The 17,111-nt window shown below is 35.1% G+C and overlaps 1 protein-coding gene across 50 annotated transcripts in view; it reads right to left on the reverse strand.

Annotated features, from left to right (window-relative positions):
- RIMS2 (regulating synaptic membrane exocytosis 2) overlaps positions 1–17,111 on the reverse strand; it is a 601,125-nt gene that overhangs the window by 130,742 nt on the left and 453,272 nt on the right. The gene's annotated exons all lie outside the window — the stretch shown is intronic.

Here is a 17,111-nt window from a genome sequence, read left to right on the forward strand (position 1 = left end):
TTAATAACTGATCCTTTTCTTCAAATGTAAAATAAGGGAATTATTTTTAAGGCTCCATAAAATTTTAATAACCAAATCCTTAATCTAGAAATATACATTCAAATTAGGTGAGATATTGGCCTTTCTTAGTCCCTTTTAACTTCCCACTTTGTTGGATAAACTCTCACGTATCAAAAAACATATACACTTAAGTTCTGCAAAACTTGCTGCCTTGTTTTCAGGAAGTATCTGTGTAAATAGAAACCTCATGTTGATTTTAAAGGTAATTACTTATTTACAGTGAATTTATTTGGAGAACATTTGGTCCACGATATCTTTTTCAAACTGAAGCCACTTTAAAATAGTAAAAACAATTTAATTTAAGTGACAGTGTTTTCAGCCATTGTGTAGAATAACATTCCAATGGGTGGATCCAACATTATCTAAGTTAGCCAGTGCACACAAAAATGTACTGAAAGCAGATGAAAAACCCTAAATTTTAACTCTAGGAGGTGGTGAGAAATAATAAGGTACTAAGAGCACACGCTTTGGAGTGAGACTGAATTGTTGATCTGAATTTTGGCCTCACAAATTATTAAGTTTGTAATCTTGGGCCAATTGCTTCTGTAAGTCCCAGTTCTGTATGTGTTAAAATACAGACCGCTGTACCCATTTCCTAGGTTTGCTGCAAGGATTAAGATAATGTATGTAAAAAACACTTGGCACAATATCAACATAGAACAAGTGTTTAATAAATGACAAATGATGATGACGATGATGGTGATGATGATTAGATAGTAGTTGAATACTGTTTCAGTATCATTCCAGGTACATCTTCACTGAAAAAAATATTGGGTAGAACCAACAATCAATATATTATTTTAAGGCTGCTCTAAGCTACAATAAGAATATAATCATTTCTACATATGTTCAAGAGATTCATTTCAGAACATATGTTTATAAAAAAATTTAAATATTAAAGCAAACTTTTCCACTGACTCCTAGTATGTCCTCAGGTCTCACCTTCCCCATTTGACCAGCTTCATCCACATCCCATGATCTTACCAACAACTGCTGATTCCCAACTACAGGATGAGAAATAGCTTTATCTCGGCAGGAAATACACGACACTTCTTGACTGACACAGAAGATGCTACATTTTTAATATTTGTTTCTAGTACTTCATTTTGATATCCAAAGCCAACTTGTTCCTGTGTATCCCCTGTCTCCCTGATTGGTTCTTGTCTGATTGCTATGCCTTCATTTCTGAAACCTACATTTTACTTGACTTTTGTATTTCACTAGTTAGGATTCTGACTTTGCATACTCTAACCTTTGTCTTTTTAAGTTGTCATGACTTTGCTTCTGTTGCTATGATTCATAGGTGCATACAGGCTAGCCTAAGGCTTAAGAATTTGGTTAAAAAAACCACGTGGGGTACATTGCACGTATGTTTGGTTAAGACCTCTTAGATAATCTAGTTTGCTCAGCTAAAATTTTGGAAATGAAAAATTTAGGGAAAGATAAGTTTCCACATGCTATATTACAGTTTTATGCTTTTATAGAATTCAACATACTACTTCATGTTAAAGGGGTACATGTGTGTATGTGTAAGTGTGTTCATGTCTAATTTCATACTCTTTACTAGAATATAAGCTCCTGAAGGCCAGGATAATATCTTCCTTATTCTTGTAACTCTTTTCGCACCTAAGAGTCAAAGATTTAATTTAATTTAAACTCTATGCCTTAGTTTTCATACCAGTAAGATAAGGATAAATCCCTTTGTAAGGATTTTTGTGAGGAGGAAGAGACATGATATGTTTAAAATACTCAGTAGTGCGCTTAGCACATAGCAACTGCTCATTTCCAGTGCCTAAGCAGAAAGTCATTAAATAAAAAGACACTGAATGGAAAAGTTTATATAAAGAAAGTATGCAAATTAGTTAAAGCTCTAGTTTGATGATGATTCTACTACCTTCTCAAGGCTTGCATTAAGTGCATTTCTCTGTCTACTTCTAAGCAACTGATATGTTTACCTTTGGGGTAGGGCTCAAGTTTCCATTACAAATTTACATATGATAAACAGAATGAGAAATACAGAAAGTGAGAAATAATGGGAAAAATATTTTTATAAATAAAACTTCAGAAGAACATATTTTGAATATACTTAGAATATAATATCTTCATATATACATACAACTCCAAAACCCCCCAGAAATCAAAGTAATAAATGACCTAATACTAGAGTTAACTTTTAAAACAATTTATTTTTTAAAACAATTTCCTAACTATATTTTTTCTTTTCCTAAAGTATGGTAAACAAAAGTTTATAGTTTAACAGTGAGATAGAAGCAGCTAAATTATTATTGTACCAAGGTAGTTATGAATGCAAATAAGTTCACTTATTTAGAAAATGGTTGGTGTTGTCTTGGCACTATACAATAAAAAATGTTTTCAACGATTAGCATGTATTAGTTTACAGCTGACAGATGAACAATGGATGATATGCTCACCATTCTCTTTAATGGAACGAAAACAAAGAAGATTTATTGCATAGGATTATACAATCTCAGCTGAAAATTGTGCCCTGATTGGGATCATTAAAATCTTGGAAGAGAGTAAGGAAGCTTTTCCCGACAGCATTTTGATGTTTTGTACATTACTATTAAGCACATCATGAACCAGAAAAATTTACAGGAAACTATTATTCTTCAGGATGTTCCAGACTCTAAAGAGTTCCTAAGTGGCCTAGAAAAGTTAATGTCCTCCCTATTTATCTAACATTAGTGGAAAGTAATAGCATATCATCAAAGCTCTATTAAAAGGAAAGTTATTATTAAAATTTTAGAATAATATTCTTGAGAAAAAAGTAAATTCAAATTTCTAAAATAAGATTTTCGTTTTTCCAGTATACTTATTGGAAGCTCTTAGATTAGGTAATTTCCTAGTTTGATTTCTCTAACAGCCATTTCACCAACTCATGTTATTTGAGCTTTGTACGTGAACTTCTTGCACAAAACACAGGGGTGAGATTATGAGTTCCTTTGAACATTGCTTGTTACCAGAAAACTGCCATGTTGTCTAAAAATCTAGTCCAAGGATTGGTTATTGCAAAATACCAGGCACTAAAAAAGTCCAAGTTTGAAGAAAAAATGTTTTATGTCATCAAGAAATAGTTGGAGGAATATTCATATCACATTCAGAGTAGATCATAAGATTGGGAAAAAATAGGGCAAACAAAATCTTTGGAACACAGAGAAGCTGAAGTTCTGGACAGGGCTCTTGACACCAGTCTTGGGGGCTAGAGGAGACAAGAACAGAGCACGGGGAGTCTTCGCCCTGTGGTCAATAAAATAATCATGTCAGCAAGATGATGCTATCCTTTGCGCTAACCGATTTTTATAGGATTTCAGATCATAATTCAAAGAGAGTCCTGTTGTTTCTTGATAAGTACCACAACTGCAGGGACTCTCCCTTTGAGGAGCTACTTCCAGATAATTTTCCTTTTATCCTAGCTAAGGCTCTTATTGGTGCTTGATTTGAATGTTGCACTGTGTAAAAATCTATTAGAGATAATTTTGTGTAGATAGGACTCCTCAAGAGGGTATTGCATGATAAGGTCTTCACTTGAGAGGGAGAAGGAAGTGAGGAAAAGCTACAGAAAATTGAAGGCTAATTTAAGATTCAGCCTTGTAAATAATATTCTGCAAATGAAATTCCCACTAGAAAACTCTTCCTTAATTCCTTCAAGGAGAATTTGTTACTGCCCTGTGTGTTCATAAGCTACTTTCCTCATGCTTTTCTCACAGTTTTATCACGTGTGTATCTCTCCCCCCCCCCCCCACACACACATAATGATCTACCTATCTATCTTGCTAGATTTAAAATCTCTGAGGATAATAACTGTCTTAATATTTTAGTATGTATTCCCATTATCTAGATCCTTGCCTGGCATATAGTAGCAACTCAATAAATGTTTAATGAGTAAAAATGAATGGAATGGTTGTTTTATCTGGACTGTATCCTAGAGTATTATCTTCAGTATGAAGCATCAAGTTAGAGTATAAAATACTGTGGTAATAGCTGAATAGAGTTTAGTCACCTGACCCTTTTATTCTCCATGGTGGGTATAGGCAGTGGTGCACTGACATATGGTTAACAACCAGGTATCCAAGAGTTCTGATTTACAGAGTTTGCTAATTTCTGAGGAACAAATACTCCCACTATGGCTGCTTTCAAGTTACTAAGTTACCAAGTGCAGATTTGGTGTATACTACCAAGCATGGGATTTAGAAATACATGCATTGTCTGTACGATTCCCTGAGATTAATCTGGAAACAATGAGTAAGGGGCAATAAGATGTCCTATCTGTAAAATTACTCATCCAGGGAAATCTTGTGAAAGATGGAACAGCAAAAAGAGCTTAAGGGAAAAAAACTGTAATAATAAAAAGAGTAGCCGTTAGCCTATAAGCCAAAACATACCAAGGAGCCAACTGTCTTTTGGTCTCAGGAAAACTTGTAAGCTTAATAATTTTTCCTGGAGAATTTGTAGAGAAGGAATTATAGCTAGTAGTCAATTATGACTCTCTTAATTTAGAGCTCTGGGGGAGCTCTGTATCTATTAGCAATCAGCTGATCTCATCACCTGTTATTTATTTCCATTAACTTCTCATAAGTTTTAGAAATGGAAATGCCAGTTCTGCAATGAAATTCCAGGTTTACAGATCTCAGGTAGCTACAGAACTCATGTTTTTGCCCTTAACAAATGCATTTATCACTTTCTTCCTCAGAAGAAATCTACTCTACTGTTTACTGAAATTGTTCTTAAAAACAAACAAAACGATCAATAATATCCTAATTTACCAGCTGGTAGTGTCTTTAGTTTTCTTCTTGCTTGATTTTGCTGTCACATCTAGTATTATTGAAGCCCTCTATCCTTCTGAAATGTTTCCATAAATGTCTTCTCAGATACCGTCACTCATGGTTTCTCACCAGTCTCCCTCACTATTCCTTCTTAATCTCCTTTGCCAGCTTCACATTCCCTGACCTGATTTTAAATTATATTTTCCCCAAATTTTGATTGTTAGCCTTTTCTTTTCACTATGAATATCTCCCCCCAGGATGATCCAATCCATTATCTATGCATTTTCACTACCACGTAATGACTAATAAATCCTTATCATCTGCTCTCACTCATCTCCCAAGCTTCAGACCTGTATTTCCAGTTATTTCCAGGGCATCGTGCATATGCTGTTTTGCACGTACATCAAATCCATGTGGCCAAAACCAAATTTATTCTCTTTCACCCCAAACCAACTATTCATGTATCTCCCATCTCCTATAATAGGCTCAATATTGAACTAAAACATAGAAAATGTGTGAGTTATCTTTGACTTCTCCTTCTTCGATATTGTCCACTCTAATTAGTCAAGAAATATCACTTACTAATTTTACGGTAACAAATATCTGGATATTTAGCTATTAGGAGTGTACGAATGAGTTTCTGGCCTTTCATGTGGGTAACTCAAGTCTACCACACCTATATATTGGTCTCAGTTGCTGCTGAACGCCTACCAATATTCTTTCTCTTTTTTTGTTCTTTACTAAAAGAATCCAGATTTATTTCAGTAGTCCAACAACGAGAACAAAAACAAACAACTTCATTTTCCAGGATTCCCTGTAGCTAGGGTGATCATTTGACTTGGGTCTGGTCACTGTGAGGTAAGCAGGAACCAGGGACTGGGGTTGGAAAGAGCTACTACTTTTCTGGTTACAGTGGGCTGACTCAGCTGGGGTGGCCATTTGCTTTTCCCTCTTTGCTTTTTTTTTTTTCTGATTAGAGTTTAAACATGGGCAGAGGGGTGCAGCAGTCATTCTGTGACAGCGAGCATGAATGTCCTACACTAAGAACAGGGAACGGGAAGTTTGGCTCCTTAAACAGCAGTATCAGCCGTGGGCTGCTGTTTGGATTTCTTCAGATTCTCTTGTCAGGCTTTATTTTTGTTACAAACATGTGAATGCAAACCTGAATGGTATACCATTCGTTTTGTTCTGTGTCAGTAAAAATATTTTCAGACTTCATGGAAATGACTAAAGGAACATTCTTTCACTAACAATATTGAGATAATCTATGATGCCTGAAAATCTATCATCTGATTTTGATGATGAGAAGCAACGTATCATAATGGCCATGAGCTATAGAGTTGAAATACACTGATGTGCAACTGCTCTCCCACTTACTGGTAGCTATGTAATCTTGGGCAAGTCTCTTAACTTCTCTGAGCCTGCTGTGAGCTTTAAATGAGATCACAGGTCTTGACACATAGTAAATATTTACCATGATAATAATGAGGCATAGTCTGTGATGAAATTAAAGAGGCTCTAGACTATAATTCAGTTTTCATCAACATTTGGCTATCATCTCAAACATTTTGCCTTGACTTATTAAAAAAAAAACTTGAAAAGAGCTGTGAAGTCTTATTATAAATAAGTCCCTAATTCCATATCTCATTTAAAAAATAAGGTATTGTCCTTTGACACCGGGTTGGCTTATTTTACGTAACGTAGGAAAACACCAAACCTGACTTGGAAATTCATGTTTTTTATTCTTGAAACTATTAACCTGGGTTAGTTTTTGTAATTGTGCTTATACTTGGCATCAAGGAAAGTTAAACCAGGGAATGCAACAATCTGTGACCATAACACCAATAATTATTAAAATGTGGATAGTTTTTATGGTTTACAAAGAATTTCAAATATTTTCTATATTGCTTCCTTAGTCATCTATTGATTTAGATATATCCACATAAAGTAAATGGGTTTTCTTTCTTTTTCAATAACTTTAATGAGTTGTATATTTATTTGTATGCCCTTTATTTATTCAGTAATATCTCAAACAAATATCACCTGAAATTTCTGCTTCAATTAAGAATATTCTCAAAGTCTGTTTTCCCACACTGTTAAATATATAAATAACAATACCCCATTTTGATATATATAATATTTCATGTATATCCAAGCTGACAGAGAGTAGAACAGAATGCCTGCTGTCAGTGCAAACCAACAAGCCCAGACTTTTCCAAAAGAGAGAAGAGTCAGTGTTAAAGCACTTATACCATCATTGTGACTAAATGCTTTTCCAAACCCTTGGATGAGAAACCTTTAAGATCTAGCTAGAATTAAGAAATATCATAAAGAAATGCTCCTTAGCCACAAGCATCCCTGATACTTGGTCCTTTGTAAATATTTTTAAATATCCCATGGCTTATTTTTGTAATTTTGAGAGAATATTTATATTGTTTATTAGGATATAAGGTGGAGATATTATAGATATTGAGTGGCAAGCTAGCATCCCCAAAGCTGCAACAGAAATAAAACATGAGAACATAGCATTAGGACAAAGGTCCTGAGAATGTGAAGCAGGCAGAAACATGACAAAAATGAATGGACTAGGGATATGGAGAAGGCTCCTTTCCAAATAATAATACCTTAGAAAGCATAGAGTAACTCAAGGCACTTGTATCTAAGAAGATCAGGGCTAAATAATAGCCCGAATAACCACGAAGTGCTGAGAAACTTGAAAGGATGTGAGCATCGCCCTGACTTACCAAATTCAGGAATAGGGCAGATATAATTACATTCTGTTGAAAATCTGTAAGAGGCCCACTACTCTGATTCCTTGTGTTAGAAGATACAGCAGCATTAGTTGGGTTTGCATTAAGACCATTTGGGATGAAGGCAACAGTCAAAACATGGTGAGGAATAATATTTACGTCTTGCTTAGACTAGAGCAGTAGCCTCTGAATAGGACTTCTGTCTCTAATCTCCCTTATAAATGCATCTTAAGATGCACTAGAATTAATATCTGTTCATATTGGTGACTTCTTCAAATACCTTCAAAGCCCATGGTTATAATGAAGAACATTCTAGATTTTTAACCGAGTGATCCAAAGCGCTCTGTAACCTAGTCCCTGTCAGCTTATCCATCCTTATCTCCTAATATGTACTGCAATTTGTGTATTTCCATTCTAAGGAACTACTAATTATTCCTTAAACATACAGCGTGCTCACATGCGTCTGCAACTTTGCTTCAGCTCTTCCTCTGCCTGACATGTCCTCCACCTCATGGATTATTCTATAATGTATTCCCAGGTTTCTCCAAGCCAAATGAGAATTTCTCTCCTAATGTTTCCTTTGCATGGCTAAGTTTTATTATATCAGATAACACAGCCTATTTTGTAAGAGCATCACTTATGTACCTGTGTTTCCCTCATTCAATTATGAACTCCTAGATCGGAAGGATTTAGCCTGCTTGCCTCTTTCCTTCCATCCATCCCTCCTTCCTTTGTTTCCTTTCATCCTCTCTTCTTTTTTCATTTCTCCCTCTCTTTCTCCCTTCCTTCCTCCATTCACTCAGTCCTTCATTTGATTGCTATTCAATTGATTGTTTTTCTGGAAACTTTTTTCTTCTTTTAACGTTGCAGAACCAGATGCCAGAATTACAGCTGACCAGCTTCAGAGAATTATCAGGCATGCAGTTCTGAGTTTTAGAAAAGAGGGAGCTACCAAACGTCCCCTGAGATTACAAAATATGTTCAGACACACAAGGGGACTTGCATAGAGCCACTCTTTGTTTAAGAAAAAAGCCCAGGAAAGTTATTTGATGCTGACACATACTTTTAATTATTCACTCATCACTGGGTTATTAAAAAGAAATCACAGTATTTTAAAGTTGAAAGTGACCTCTAAGAGGATATAATCTAGCTTCTTAATTTTGAGGATGAGAAAATTAAAAAACAGTGTCGTGACTAAGTTTATGCAACTTGTTACTACTGAGGTCTTTCTATGTCTTTCCATTAAAAAATGTGTTAACTATAATTTCATGTTCAATGGGATACCAGGCAAGCAAATAGAGAACCTAAGTCATTTCTTTTTTCAATAGTCACAGTTTGAAGTATATATTTTAAAATAAAGACTTTCTTCATTTTCTGAAATTTTTAAAACTCTACCTAAAATGACATGTATAACCAGAATACAAAAACTGTACAAAAATAACAATACAACACTACTTGTAACTATACAACACTACTTGTAGCTATAACTGGATAGATCTTAAACAAACAAAACTTTAAAATAATTAGAAAAAACAGTAGCTTGCAAACTAATAAAAAGATAAAGATTTCTATGTCCTATGGAAATAACCCCTTTACATTCCATTTAAAATCAGGTCATCTTTTGGGGTGGGGCACAAAATGGTAATGGGCTTAAGAAGCAACATGTTCTTCATGTTGCAACATGACTGGACCTTGAAGACTGTTAGCTTTGCTGTGAGTATGCCTAGTCATGAAAATGACCTGAAAAGGGCCAATCTTAAAATCACAGCCATTTCTTTGTTAGTCAGGAAGCTGTATTGAACTAATAAATTTTTGCTCACCCATGAGAATGAAGTTCACTGTAAGGTTTTTCTATTACCCCTGTGTCACATGTAAAATAAATAATAAAAATAACAACCATTACTGGGTGCTCCCATGTGCCAAGCTAAGTTCTGTACCCTTTTACACACACTATTTCTACCTCTTGAAGTTATCACCAGGAAAAAGTTCTTTCTCTTATAGGTTAGCTCTATTATTTTCAGACTAAAGTATTTGTTTTGCAATCTTTGAAACTGATGAAATAGAAATAATCAAAATCCCATATTTAGGAAAACATTAGTACATTTATTTTGCTAATAAATAATATCCTTTCAACTGAAAAAAAATTACAACTAATTTTTTGTGTGTTTTATATTATTATATAATAAAGCCGTAGACATGTTCAATTAGCCAAATTGAACTGAAATTATAGGTGTAGATAGCTCCATGCTCCCTTAGTTGACTGACTGCCTAATTGACTAAAGGTTTTGAATTGAGGGTCAATTCAAACCTAGTTGTCCAATATTTCATGTGAAGTAATAGGCAAAGATATTACACATATAAATTTATTCTCTAAATCATATTATGCCATAAGTTAATTTAAAAATAGAGAGATTCAATCTTTTGTGAAAATATATCTAATAGAGAATCTGACACTGATCAGAGATTACTGAATCAATTAGATGCAGGAAATGAACTATAGAATGTCTACTTCAAACCTAATTTAAAATATTAGGCCATGAAATTAAATGATTTTATTAATTAATAATGAGGTTGACTAAAAACCAAATGTTAATACATAGTGTTTTTCAATGCAGCCTTCAAAGTACCAAGTAGCACTTTATAGATTACAAAGTCCCTCAATTTTTACACATAAAAAAGCTGGGCTGTGAAGAACTATTCGGTAGTTTATCCAAAGTCTTATTACATAAGTGGTAGAATAAAAATTAGAGCCCAAATCTTCTAATTTTTTCTCAGCCTTCTTCCTACTATGATTAACTATGGACACAAACCAATAATTAAATGCCCATTAGAAAGTTTGCTTCTGACTGTCATACAAAAACCTACCCACACCTTCTCCCAAAGTTCGTAACTTGTCCTTACCTTGGTACAAAATACTTGACATTCACCTCCTCTAAAGCTTTTTCCAAACATATGCCATCCCTGACAGTCTAGCTTTCTCTCAGCACTGATGTCCATATTCATTCATGCAAAAATATTCCTTTGAGTGCTAAAAGCGTTTGCCACTAGAGAGACTACCGAGATGAAAAAAATATAGTCCCCATTCTCGAGAAGATAAAAAATAAGCAAATAATTATCACATAAGGCAGAATATATTTATTTTAAGAGGTGATAAATGCCATGGTTGGTTCAGAAGGTATATACGTTTTCATATTTCTCTGTTGTTTTGAACATTCTTATACATGTAATTTTTTATATGTCAATACTTAATGCTTCTAGATTATATGGAATTTGAGTTGGAAATAATGTTTCTGCCCTATTTATCACCTTTTCTTCCTTCTTTGTTTCCCATATCCTCTTTGATTTCATACAGCAAGATCTCTCTCCTCTTGGTGACCCGTATCATTGAACCCTTGAATTCCCTGTAAGGTATTCTAGTTAACAAGCCAGCAGCTCTGGAGGCTTGATGAAAGCAAAGGTGAATGAATGAATTTCTTTTTTTCTGGAGGTAAAAGAAAATGTTTCTTCCATGTATTCTTAGGCAATATATAAAAAGAAATTATGCTATTGGCAACAGCAGCTATTGTTCATACACTGACCCTTTTAGCAGCAGGTAGCTGAATACAAGTTACTTAAAATTCTTTTGTCAGTTTTTAGCAACATTATATTTACTAAAAAGGGAGAAATTATAATTTTTTTTCTCTAATTTTATAGTGTTCTATAACATATGAAGTGTTGCCCTAGTTACCTCAAATGAATTCTTCATAATTAAAAAATATCCTCTCCATATTTCTTGGCCTGACATGTGGTTATATAGTAATGGGTGGCAATTAACAAATACATGTAAAGAAAAAAAGACCCACGGCTTGAATGTCAAAACCAAATTATGGTCGAGGAAACCATATTTAAATTTAAATGTGGTTTTATCACTAAGCAAAATAATTTAAAAACTGAACTTGCAAGCACAAAAAATATTTCATCTCCTAGGATATGACAAGGTAGTTGGAGAAAGAGAAAAAGTAACAAAATTTCAGCAGTTTTAAAGTTTGAAATGAAATAGCTATAGTTACTTGCTTTAAAATCTCTATTCATATTATAACCAAATACACTTTTATAAGGCAGTAAAAGTTATTTTAAAAGACCATTAATTGTTTGTTAGAAATATGTTGTGCTTGAACTGTGTATCCCCCAAATTCACATATCGTAGTCCTAACTCCTCGTACCTCAGAATGTGACTGTACTTGTAGATAGGGTCTTTAAAGAAGTAAGTAAGGTAAAATGAGGTCATATGGGCGGGTCCTAAGCCAATTCACAGAGAAATGACCTTGTGAACACACAGCAAGAAGATAGCCATCTGTAGCCAAGGACGGTCTCAGAATAAACCAAACCTGTCAACACTTTGATCTTAGACCCCAAGCCTCCAGAACTGCGAGAAAATTAATTTCTTTTGTTTAAGCTACCTAGTCTGTGGCATTTGGTTGTGGCAGTCTTAGCAAACTAATACAAGATGTTGAGGGAAAAAGGTACCTAAAGTTGGAAACTTTAGCATTCAAAGATTACTCACACATAAAAACACCAAATTTCTAAAATTCCACTAAAATTATTTACCATTAAGTTTTTAAGTATGGATCTTTTACTTAAAGTGAAGTATATTTGTATTTATGAGACGAGGAAGAAATGAATAGCTATTGCTTCCATCAGCTAAAATATGGAGAAGAGAAATTCTCCTTTGCCTCACCTCTAGGGGGTGTGTGTGTGTGTGTGTGTGCGCGCGCAGATATAGATAAATTCGTGTGCAAAAATAATTTTCTCTCTCTCTCTTTAAATTAAAGTTGAAGTACATCCAGTTTGCTAGAGAATAGAAATGGCAAGAGAAATAATTTTGGATAAAGATTTGACTAAACTGGTAAAAATAATACAACCCTAATCAATTTTTAGACTTTTAAAATTATCCTTAATCTTTATACTTTAGCTCCCTTTCCACCCATATATTTTTAGGATTACCTTAAAGATATGCTTAGCTGTACCTAGTAGATTGTTGATGGCAACAAATATAGACCTGAGCCCCGAAGGGCTTTGGTAAGAGCAAGTTATCTGCTGGAAATGATTCTTCTTTTTCTTCTTCTTCCCCACCATCATCATCATCATCACCACCACCATCATCATATCACAGCTAACATTTACGTATTCCTTACTACATTCCAAACTCTGTTTGAGCTATACATATACATAAATAGATTTAATCTTGAAAGCAATCCTATGAGGTAGGTACTATATTTTAGCACATCTTCCAGAATAAGAAACCTAGGCACAAGGATGTTAACTAACATGCCCAAGGCCACTCAAATATTGACAGGTAGGATTTGAACCCAGGCAGTTTGGTTTGAGAGTCCACATTTTTAATACTACTCTGCAGTCTATATTTAATCATAGTCACTAAAAACAAATTGCAGACTGACTAACAAAACTGGCTATGTATCTCTATTACTGTAATCAAGACTTCAAAAGTTGTGCTGTGAACATGGCTGCTACTGTGGTTATGAATAATGCACACCAATGGCAAGAAGGTATACTTCCAATGGCCTCTTCTCCCATGAAGATATATTGATCATCCATTCCTTTATTTATCTCACAGATAAAGAAGAAATTACACAAATGTATATAGAAAAATTTTTCATTAGTTTTAAATTCTATTTGGTGGATGTAATAGACTATAGATGAGAAATCTACCTTCACTGGCATGAATAAGAAAATATGGAAGAGGCAAAAGAGAATATAGAGGCTTTTAAAATATGATTTTTCTCTAGTTCCTTTTTCATTTCAATTTCCAACTCTCTTTTCATTAGGCTTATATAGCCATTTGTCAAGTTTGTAGGTGAGACTGAAGTTGTTTCAATCTGGCCTGGATAAGACTACCAGTAATATCTCTTGTGCTTCAGGGGCCATATTATATATGGCTGCTCTTACTTACTAGCTTAATAACCTATATTTTAAAAGCTAGCTTTATCTCTCTTTATAAATATACTTGATAAAGGAACAACCAGAGACTGATTGCAGACAAGTACACAGCAGGTGACTAATAAAAGGCTTGGAAGCTGTCTGGCTCCAAGACAAGCAGCCTGACAGTCCAGAAGGGTTATGGCCTGGTTTGGGGCCAGAAAGCAATCTAAAGTATGCAGAACTCGGGACAGAAGTCACCCTCAACTGGGGAAGGAGAGGAGAGAATGTTAAGAAGTGACAACTGCACCCACACTCTGACTTTCTCAGAACCTTGGTGGCGAAGTTTGGAAGCTTGGTAGTAAGAATGCTTCCGGGTAACGTGACTTGTCTCTTTTTTCCTCCTATGCTCCCATGTGAGCAACTTCACTTAATTCCAGGAGTTTCTCTTGGGATTTTGCTACAGATCTTGAAGCTAGCTGACTGGAGGGTTATAAAGAAATGAAGGCAACACAGCAGAATAGAAGGGTAGAGAAAGGGGGTGTTGCACTGAAGAAATCCAGATGCAGCCACTGGCATTCCTGCCGTGTTTTCCTCATCAGTGAGTGGTAAGATTTCTTGACCTGGCCAGGGATGGAGACCACAGATAGGGGACCTTAATTCTGATTTTTAAAGATGAAGCCATTCTGTCAGATATTTGGCTGGACGAAGCCTATCAGAGTTTCTTGAAAATCTGAATCCTGCCTCTGTGTACGAAATAATAAACTGCTTCTTCCAAGAAAGGAAGCTTCATTACTTCCTCTGGGACATTTTAACTTCCTCCATGAGGGCCTTGCAGAGTAGAGACTGAGTTACTGAGATCACTCCTATTGGAATTTTTCTGCTCTATTCGTCAGAGGATCCCACCTCACTCACAGCAGCACAGCGGGGTCTGTTTCATGTGAGTACCAGGTTCTGGATGCTTCAGCAGCAATCCCTCCAGTGGGCACAAAGCCTACTTCAGCTGTTCTGCTGCTGGCCTGTGTTCTATGCTGCTAGCAATTCAACTTTTCTGCTTAGGCCAAAAAATTTTCCCAAGCATTTTATTTCAATCACTGCTATAAAATAAGCCTCCGTTTCTTCGCTTCTCCTAAATATATGTATCTTCAAGCATTTTCTTAGTGATTTGTACAAGCCCACCTATCCATGTTTACAATTTTACTTTTTATAAATGTAGTCTTTCAGTATTCAGATTAAGGAGCAGCGAAACGGCCAGGCCTACATGTGTGCCCGTTAACTGCTTTCTAAGGGCCAGGCTCATTTAACATCAACCCTGATAACCTAATTTCTTCATTTCAGCAATTTAGTTTGTAATTTCTCACCACACATCATGTTTCAGCCTCTTGTTTTTTTTTTAAATCCATATCCCTTGAAGATTCATAAATTCTTTCCCCCTAAATTGAATTTTTCCTTTTAGATTTCTGATGCTTGAATTCTCTGAGAATAAAAGGAACATTCAATGACCTCTGAGTTGCCCTAGAATCCTTTTCATTAGCTCAATTATTTCTTCACCGTTTCGTTCTGACCTTGTCATATTAATTTCTCATGCCCATGATTACATTTGCTGTTGTTATTGTGAAAATTAAAGCAAATATTATCTGCACCACTTATTCCGCACTTCACTAAATGCTAAGCCATTTCTATATATCATCTCTTTTCATCCCAATCATGACCCTCTGAAATAGATCCCAAAGCCTGGTTTAACAGATAAAGAAACTGAGAATAAGGGGTTAACCAACCCAAAGGCACCCAGGGGGAGTTTGCTTGAGTCCAGGCACTGTTCTCACCTGCTGCACTACACTCATTTACTGCTGTCACTTTGATGACACCGGAGTCTCTAAGTACTCCCGTTTACAAACGTCCAACTTATAAACAGCCCATATGTAGCCACTCCTAACCTGCCCCAACCTGTCTCCCTTTTCTGGTGTCCCTATTGCCTGTGTTGTCTTGAAAGTCCATTTAAAACACTTAAGGCTGGCACTGAATATGTATTCTCAGCGTAGAGAAGAGAATAAAGTCTAATAAAGGGAACAGTTTAGTTAACAGTGGTGACCTATTTGTCAAAAATACTTTGTTTTTAACTGAGTTTTTTTTTACATTGTTATTGCCTGCAATTCCACCAATGTGAGTTTTAGTTGTATTCAAAGGTTTTTAAAAAATGACACTATTTCTGCATGTCTTATTCATATTATAACGTAAATTACTTTAGTTGGATTGCTTTCCTTGTGATGGGCCTCTTTGAAATTGGCGAATGGGTCCTTAAAGGACAAACCTGCTGGGAACAAAGCGACAAGTACGAGGATCAGGTGTGCAAAATGAACGGAGAAAAACTCTTCTCCTTTCTACATTGTCCCCTGCTCCCAGAACACTAACTTAGTGTATTAGATTAAGAGTTAAATGGATTAATATAGACCTCTGGTCCACATTTGAAAAGTTCTGCACACTATGTGGCCTATATTACCTAATTCTAGGGAGATAAATAAGGAAAGAGAAAATGATAATATGGTTTTATATACAGCGGTTACGCTGTAATAAAAATATTTTGTGAAATTTTGTGAAAACATTACTATTTTAAAAAGAGCATCATTTCTCCAGAGTTGAGCTCCAAATAAATACTGTACTAATGAACTGCATAGCATTCTCTATTGAAATGTTAGGGGCTACCCTTTCAAAAAATATCTTCTGAGATCATTTAAAAATAATAAATATGGCTAATTAAAAAAATAAACATTATTACTTAAATAAACATCAAACTCTACATATTAATTTTCATATACATATATATACACATTGTTTGGCCTCAATATTATTGAGAGTGTTCTATGTATTTTAAAAAATCATCTATATTCTTTCCTAAAGTATATTGGGAGATAAACAAATTAAACAAACGGGTGTTAGTGGAAGACATGTTTCTACAAGTTTTAATATCTTATTTTATTAGGACTACATGCCTTGGTATTTGGATTCTATAAAATGAATAAATGAGAGATTAGAGTAGAAGAGATGCCACAAAAGAAAAAGTGTATCTATTTAGCCCTAAGAAGAAATACAACAAAGTCTGGGAAGACACAGATATCATTTCTGACATCAAGTTCAAAAGGTTAGGGATGTGTCTGAAGTACTATATCACTACAAAACTATTTTCCATGAAATCCACTGAACCTATTTGAAGTTATTCATATTTTTATTTTAGAAAAAATATTATAGAAGTTTAGGGCCTGCTGAGTAAAGGCAAGGCTATGTTTATTTGTCTTGAATTTACCTTTCTCTGGCTTTAGGCCTATGTCATTTCTAGCACACCAGAATTCCACGACGAACAATTCTACATTCACCATGTGAGTATGCATGTAATTTGAGGAAGAACTTGGTGGTTTGGAGGATGATGCTGATGTAGGAATCTCTGCCTCTTCTAGGTTGTACTAGACCTAGGAACTAGGTCTAGTTTCTAGTTTCGGGGGAAACTAGAAACCTGTGCTACCTACCACATATGCATATCCAACCTAGCCAGTTACGCTTTACGTAGTAAGTCTTGACTTTACCAAAGAATGGAGTATAATGGAGA

Source organism: Acinonyx jubatus, chromosome F2, assembly GCF_027475565.1.
Source record: "Acinonyx jubatus isolate Ajub_Pintada_27869175 chromosome F2, VMU_Ajub_asm_v1.0, whole genome shotgun sequence".
NCBI classification, from domain to species: domain Eukaryota; kingdom Metazoa; phylum Chordata; class Mammalia; order Carnivora; family Felidae; genus Acinonyx; species Acinonyx jubatus.